Below are 9,051 nucleotides of genomic sequence, written 5' to 3'. Positions count from 1 at the left end.
AGAGCACCACATCAAGGGATAACCCTGTGGGATAAAACAGTCTGAGAGTAACCCTTGAGTGCCAAATCTTTCCACTGAAACAGTATACCCAAATGAGAAGAACCAGAAAAGTCATTCTGGTAATATGACAAAACAGGGTTCTATAACACCCCCAAAAGATCACAGTAGCTCTCCAGCAATGGATCCAAACCAAAAAGCAATCTCTGAATTTCCAGATAAAGTATTCAGAAGGTTGATTATTAAGCTACTCAAGGAGGCACCAGAGAAAGGTGCAAACCAACTTTTAAAAAAAATTAATAAAGGATATGAATTAAAAAGTCTCCAAAGAAATAGATATCATACAGAAAAGACAATCACAACTTTTGGAAACAAAAGACACACTTGGATATAAACTAAAATGCTTCTGCACAGCAAAAGAAACTATCATCAGAGTGAACAGGAAACCTATAGAATGGGAGAAAATTTTTGCAATCTACCCATCCAACAAAGGGCTAATATCCAGAGTCTACAAATAACTTAAACAAATTTACAAGAAAAAAACAACCCCATCAAAAAAGTGGGCAAAGGATATGAACAGACACTTCTGAAAAGAAGACATTTATGCAGCCAACAAATGTGAAAAAAAGCTCATCACTGGTCATCAGAGAAATGCAAGTCAAAACCACAATGAGATACCATCTCATGCCAGTTAGAATGGTGATCATTAAATTGTCAGGAAACAACAGATGCTGGAGAGGATGTGGAGAAATAGGAATGCTTTTACACCATTGGTGCAAGTGTGAGTTAGTTCAACTATTGTGGAAGACAGCATGGTGATTCCACAAGGATCTAGAAATAGAAATACCATTTGATCCTGCAATCTCATTACTCGGTATATACTCAAAGGCTTATAAATTATTCTACTATAAAGATACATGCACACATATATTTACTGCAGCACTATTTACAATAGCAAAGAGTTAGAACCAACCCAAATACCCATCAATCATAGACTGGATAAGGAAAATATGGCACATATACACCATGGAATACTATGCAGTCATAAAAAAGGATGCGTTCATGTCCTTTGCAGGGACATGGATGAAGCTGGAATCATCATTCTCAGCAAACTAATAAAAGACCAGAAAACAAAACACTGCCTGTTCTCACTCATAAGTGGGAGTTGAACAATGAGAACACATGGACACAGGAAGGGAAACATCACACACTGGGGCCTGTCAGGGTGTGGAAGGCTAGGGGAGGGATAGCATTAGGAGAAATAGCTAATATAGATGACGAGTGGATGGGTGCAGCAAACCACCGTGGCACATGAATACCTATGTAACAAAATTGCACATTCTGCACGTGTACCCCAGAACTTAAAGTATAACTTTAAAAAAAGCACATTTAAAGAATTGCAAAATACACTGTAAAGTTTCAATAATAGACTTGAACAAGTAAAAGAAAGAACTTCAGAACTCAAAGACACAGCTTTTGAATTAACCCAATCCAACAAAGACAAAGAAAAAAGAATTTTAAAAAATAAAGAACACCTCCAAGAAATTTGAGATTATGTTAAATGACCTAACAAGAATAATTGGTGTTACTGAGGAAGAAGACAAATCTAAAAGTTTGGAAACTTATTTGAGGGAATAATTGAGGAAAACTTCCCTGGCTTTGATAGAGATCTAGATATTCAAACATAGGAAGCTCAAAGAACACCTGGGAAATTCATCACAGAAAGATTATTACCTAGGCACATAGTCATCAAGTTATCTAAGGTCAAGATGAAGGACAGAATCTTCAAATTAACAGCAGAACCCTGAAAGCCAGAAGGGATTGGGTTCCTATCTTTAGCCTCCTTAAACAAAATAATTATCAGCCAAGAATTTTGTATCCAGAGAAACTAAGCTTCATACATGAAGGACAAATAAAGTCATTTTTCAGACAAACAAATGCTGAGAGAATTTGCCACTACCAAGCCAACACTACAAGAAATGCTAAAAGGAGTTCTAAACCTTGAAACAAAACATCAAAATACACCAAAATTGAGCCTCCTTAAAGCATAAATTTCACAGGACCTATAAAACAATAACACAATGAAAAAAACACAAGGTATTCAGGCAACAATTATTATGATGAATAGAAAAGTAACTCACATCTCAATACAAACATTGAATGTAAGTGGCCTAAATGCTCCACTTACAAGATGTGGAATGGTAGAATGGATAAAAATCCACTAACCAAGTATCTTCTGTCTTCAAGAGACTCATCTAATACATAAGGACTCACATAAACTGAAGGTAAAGGGGTAGAAAAAGATATTCCACGCAAATGGACACCAAAAGTGAGCAGGAGTAGCTATTCTGATATCAGACAAAACAGACTTTAAAGCAATAACAGTTTAAAAAGACAAAAAGGGACATTATATAATAATAAAAGGATTCATCCAACAGGAAAATATCACAATCCTAAATTCATATGCACCTAACACTGGAGCTCTCAAATTTATAGAACAATTATTAATAGACCTAAAAAATGAGATAGATGGCAACACAATAGTGGGGGAATTCAATACTCCAGTGACAATACTAGACAGGTCATCAAGAGAGAAAGTCAACAAAGAAACAATGGACTTGAACCATACTCTGGAACAAATGAACTTAACAGATATTTACAGAACATTCTACCCAACAACTGCAGAATATAGATTTTTTTATAAGCACATGGAACATTCTCCAAGATAGGCCATATGATAGGCCACAAAACAAGTCTCAATAAATTTAAGATAATCAAAGTTATATCAAGTATTCTCTCAGACCACAGTGGAACAAAATTGGAAATTAACTCCAAAAAGAACCCTCAAACTACATAAATGCATAAAAATAAAATAATCTGCTCTTGAATGATCTTTGGGTCAACAATGGAATCAAGATGGAAACTGAAAAATTCTTTCAACTGAATAATAATAGTAACACAATTTAAAACCTCTGGGATACAGCAAAAGTGGTGTTAGTACAACTAGACAATCTAAGGTCATGCCTCGAGGAATTAGAGAAACAAGAACAAACCAGACTCAAACCTCTAGCAGAAGGAAAGAAATAACAAAGATTAGAGCAAAAAAGAATGAAATTGAAACAAAAAATACAAAGATAAATGAAACAAAAAGCTGGTTCTTTGAAAAGATAAACAAAATCAATAGACCAGGTTCCACCTCCTCCACTCCAGTAGCTCCTAGGTGACTCTACCATAGACTCTCTTATCCTGTGATCTGCCAGTACTGAGAGATCCATAGGAAGGGTGCAAAAATATCCAGAGGCTGCAAAATGGAATCATGTTTGATAGTGCTATAAACAATATGTCAGGCACTGTTCTAAGAAATATTCAGATAGTAACTCATGATATCAAAATGTAGTGTGAGTAGAACATTGTGAATGTAAGCTCAGTTTGACTACAAGAAAATACCAGCAATCCTGAGAGGACCCAAAGACCCTCTGAAGGAAGCAGACTGCTCATGAAGGACCCAGGAGGTGCCCCAAATACCGTGAATGCCCCAACTGTGGAAGTGTAAAAAGGGGGAATCCTCTCCCAAACACACACCCCCACTGGAGAAACTGAAGATCCATTTGTGGGAGAAGTTTCTGACCTTACCTGGAGCTGAGCCAATTTAGAGAGCCAAGTGAAATACAGGAGTAGAGGAAGCAGCAGAAAGGCCCACGGAGCTCACTGCATCCCCTAGCAGGCCATTCCTGCCTGGCACCACAGGGATCCATTGGGTGGGTGACCAGAGTAGCATGGGACATAACTCCACAAGGAGAAGGAAATCTCTAGCTGAACTCTGTAACAATTTGAATGGGGCAAGAAGCCTTCTGGCCAGAACTCGGGGAAGGGTGCAAATCTGGTGTGCAGACCCCACAGGTGGAGGAAGAACCAACCCCTTTTCTCTCTCATCTGGAAGGTGGGTAGCCCAGGGCAAGCTGTCAACCCAGTCACACCCTCCACCTGGAAACAGACTTGAGGCTGTTGTGGGGGCATGATGGGAGTGAGTCTGGCCCTTCATTTCGCATGAGAACTGGATAAGGCCTGTGACTGCTGGCTTTCCCCCACTTTCCTGACAACCAGCATGACTCAGGAGAGGCAGCCACAATTCTCCTAGGTACAAAACTCCAGGGACCTGGGAATCCCACCTCTATCCTCCACAGCAGCCACAGCAATACCTGACCAAGGAGAGTCTGAGCTCAGGCACGCCTAGCCCTGCCCCCACCTGATGGTCCTTCTCTATCCACCCTGGTCGTGGAAGACAAAAGGGCATACAATCTTGGGAGTTCTAGGGTCCCGCCCACCACCAGTTTCTCTCTATGCTACTATTACAGCTGATGCTTTCTGGAAAGTGCCACCTCCTGACAGGAGGCCAACTGGCACAAAAACAGAACATTAAACCAGCAAAACTAAGAACCCTCACAGAGTCCATTTCAATTCCTTGCCACCTCCACCAGAACAGGTGCTAGTATCCATAGCTGAGAGACCCATAAACAGTTCATATCACAGGACTCTGTGCAGACAACCCCCAGTACCAGTCCAGAGCCAGGTAGACTTGCTGGGTGGCTAGAACCAAAGAGAGATAACAATCACTGCAGCTTGGCTCACAGGAAGCCACATCCATAAGAAAAGGGGAAGAAAACTACATCAAGGGAACACCCTGTGGGACAAAAGAATCTGAACAGCCTCCAACCCTAGACCTTCCCTCTGATAGAGCCTACCCAAATGAGAAAGAACCAGAAAACCAACCATGGCAATACAACATAACAAGGCTCTTCAACACCCCCAGAAAATCACACTAGTTCACCAGCAATGGATCCAAACCAAAAAAGAAATCCTGATTTACCTGAAAAAGAATTCAGGAGGTTAGTTATTAAGCTAATCAAGGAGGAACCAGAGAAAGGTGAAGTCCAATGCACAAGGAAATCCAAAAAAAAAATACAAGAAGTGAAGTGAGAAATATTCAAGGAAATAGATAGCTTAAAGGAAAAACAATCAAAAGTTCATGAAACTTTGGACACAATTTTAGAAATGAGAAATGTTCTGGAAAGTCTCAGCAATCGAATTGAACAAGCAGAAGAAAGAAATTCAGAGCTCAAAGACAAGATCTTTGAATTAACCCAATCCAATGAAGACAAAGAAAAAATAATAAGAAAATATGAAGAAAGTCTCCAAGAAGTCTGGGATAATGTTAAATGACAAAACTTAAGGATAATCAGTGTTCCTGAGGGAGAAGAGAATTCTAAAAGCTTCAAAAAAAGTATTTGGGGGAATAATAGAGGAAAATTCCCTGGCCTTGCTAGAGACCTAGACATCCAAATACAAGATGCACAAAGAACACCTGGAAAATTCATCACAAAAAGATCTTTGCATACACATTGTCATCAGGTTACCTAAAGTTAAGATGAAGGAAAGACTCTTAAGAGTTGTGAGACAGAAGCATCCGGTAACCTATAAATGAAAACGTATCAGATTAATAGCAGATTTCTCAACAGGAACCCTACAAGCTAGCAAGGATTGGTGCCCTATCTTTAGCCTCCTCAAACAAAACAATTGTGAGCCAAGAATTTTGTATCCAGCTAAATTAAGCATCATATATGAAGGAAATATATGGTCATTTTCAGACAAACAGATGCTGAGAGAATTTGCCATTACCAAGCCACCACTACAAGAACTACTAAAAGGAGCTCTAAATCTTGAAACAAACCCTGGAAACACATCAAAACAGAACCTCTTTAAAACTTAAATCACACAGGACCTACAAAACAAAAAATACATGTTAAAAAGCAAAAGCAAAAAACAAAAGTACACAGTCAACAAAATGCATGATAAATGAAATCATATTTCAACACTAACATTGAATGTAAATGACCTAAATGCTCCACTTAAAAGATACAGAACCACAGAATAGATAAGAACTCATAAACCAACCATCTGCTGCCTTCAGGAGACTCAACATATAAGGACTCACAGAAACTTAAAGTAAAGGGGTGGAAAAAGGCATTTCATACAAATGGACACCAAAAGTGATCAGGGGTAGCTATTCCTATATCAGACAAAACAAATTTTAAAGCAACAGCAGTTAAAAGAGACAAGGAGGGACATTATATAATGGGAAAAGGCCTTGTCCAACAGGAAAATATCACATCCTAAACATATACACACCTAACACTGGAGCTTCCAAATTTATAAAACAATTGGAAATCATCATTCTCAGTAAACTATCGCAAGAACAAAAAACCAAACACCGCATATTCTCACTCATAGGTGGGAATTGAACAATAAGAACACATGGACACACGAAGGGGAACATCACACTCTGGGGACTGTTGTGGGGGGGAGGGGGGAGGGGGGAGGGATAGCTTTAGGAGATATACCTAATGCTAAATGATGAGTTAATGGGTGCAGCACACCAGTATGGCACATGTATACATATGTAACTAACCTGCACATTGTGCACATGTACCCTAAAACTTAAAGTATAATAATAATAAAATAAAATAAAAATAAAAACAAAACGATTACCAATAGCCCTAAAAAATAAGATAGACAGCAACACAATAATAGTGGAGGACTTCAGCACTCCACTGACAGCACTAGACAGGTCATCAAGACAGAAAGTCAACAAAGAAACAATGGATTTAAACCATACCTTGGAACAAATAGACTTTACAGATATTTACAGAACATTTCAACCACCAACTGCAGAATACACATTTATTCAACAGTGCACGGAAATTTTGCCAAGATAGACCATGTGATAGGCTATAAAATGAGACTGAATAAATTTAAGAAAATTGAAATTATATCAAGCACTCTCTCAGACCACAGTGGAATAAAACTGGAAAACAACTCCAAAAAGAACATTCAAAACCTTGCAAATACATGGAAATTAATAACTTGCTCCTGAATGAGCACTGAGACAAAAAGGAAATAAAGATGGAAATTTAAAAATTTTTTAAACTGAATGACAGTAATGACAACCTACCAAAACCTCTGGGATACAGCAAAGGCAGTGTTAAGATAAAATTTATAGCCCTAAACACCTACATCAAAAAGACTGAAACAGCAAACTGACATTCTAAGGTCACACCTCAAGGAACTAGAGAAGCAAGAACAAACCAAACCCAAACCCAGCAGAAGAAAAGAAATAACTAATATCGGAGCAGACCTAAATGAAATTGAAACAAAAAAATACAAAAGATAAATGAAACAAAAAGCTGATTTTTTGAAATAAAATTGATAGACCAATAGCAAGGTTAACTAAGAAAAGAAGAGAGAAAATCCAAATAACCTCACTAAGAAACAAAACAGAAGATATTACTACTAACACACTGAAATACAAAAGATCATTCAAGGCTACTTTGAACACCTTTATGCACATAAACTAGAGGACCTACAAGAGATGGATAAATTCCTGAAAAGACACAAACCTCCTAGCTTAAATCAGGAAGAATTAGATACCCTGAACAGACCAGTGAAAAACAATTAGATTGAAATGGTAATTTAAAAATTACTAACAAAGAAAAGTTCAGGACCAGACAGATTCCCGCAGAATTCTACCAGATATTCAAAGAAGAATTGGTACCAATAGTTTTGACACTACTCCACAAGATAGAGAAAGAAGGAACCCTCCCTAATTCACTCTATGAAGCCAGCATCACCCTAATACCAAAACGAGGGAAGGGCATAATCAAAAACTAAAACTACAGACCAATATCCTTGATAGATATAGATGCTAAAATTCTTAACAAAATACCAGCTAACTAAATCCAACACCATATCAAAAAGATAATCCACCATGATCAAGTGGGTTTCATCCCAGGGATGTAGGGATGAAATAGAAACTAGAAAAATAATTTTTTAAAAACAACAGAAAGAAGAATAGAATGAAACAGTGAATTGGGTACTTTTTCTTTTTTTTTTTTTTTTTTTTTTTTTTTTTGGTAGAGATGGAGTCTTGCTATTTTGCCTAGGCTGGTTTCAAACTCCTGGCCTCAAGTTATCCTCTCTCCTTGGCCTCCCAAAGTGCTGGAATTACAAACATGAGCCATGGCACCCAACTTGCATCTGCTTCTTAAATGCCATCAGCTGAATGGTCTTTATGCCAAAGAGGAATATTTTGGGGTAGCATATTGTGGTCTTCCACAAAACAAAATGGCTCATCCTTCAACTCATAAAACTACAAGCAAGTGTTAATGCAACAACCCTCCCTGACTCCATGACTGTGGCATTATAGAGTTGATATCCTAACCGTCTTTGTCCCAGAGTTTTGTTTCCCATGCTGCTTTATTCAGGCACACACACCAATACTTCAGAACATGTATAATCATCCATGCTTCAGGGAAGTTTGAGGAATCACTGTTTAAAAAATTATTTAACACATCTTGATGTAATAATCCTCACAACTCATGATTGTTATCCTGGGGACACAACATTGGATAGAAATAAAAATGATGTGTAGTTCCTTTTTACATATATATATATACACACACACACACACACACACACACATATATACACACATATATACACACACACACATATATATATACACACACATATATATATATTTTCTTTTTTTTTTTTTTTGAGATAGGGTCTCACTTCGATGCCCAGGCTGGAATGCAGTGGTGTGATCTCGACTTCCTGGGCTCAGGTGATTCTCCCACTTCAGCCTCCTGAGTTGCTGGGACTACAAGCATGTGCCACCATACCCAGCTAATTTTTTGTAGAGATGGGGTTTCACTATGTTCCCTAGGCTGGTCTTGAACTCCTGGGCTCAAGTGATCCACCCACCTCAGCCTTTCAAAGTGCTGGGATTACAGGTGTGAGCCACTGTGCCCGGACCAATGTTTAGTTCTTAAATAAGATATAGGGAACTAGGAGAGATTTTACAAATTTAATCGTGGTACTGATACAGCTCTGATGACTGGAGGAACACCAGGGTCCTTGGTCGTGCTCCAATAGGATTAATGTCACAGACACACGTGGAGTGCTTTTGAGGAGTGAAAAGTTTACTAGGCAAGAAAG

This window comes from Gorilla gorilla, chromosome 10, assembly GCF_029281585.2.
Source record: "Gorilla gorilla gorilla isolate KB3781 chromosome 10, NHGRI_mGorGor1-v2.1_pri, whole genome shotgun sequence".
NCBI lineage: Eukaryota > Metazoa > Chordata > Mammalia > Primates > Hominidae > Gorilla > Gorilla gorilla.
Note: the sequence above shows the minus strand (reverse complement) of the source record.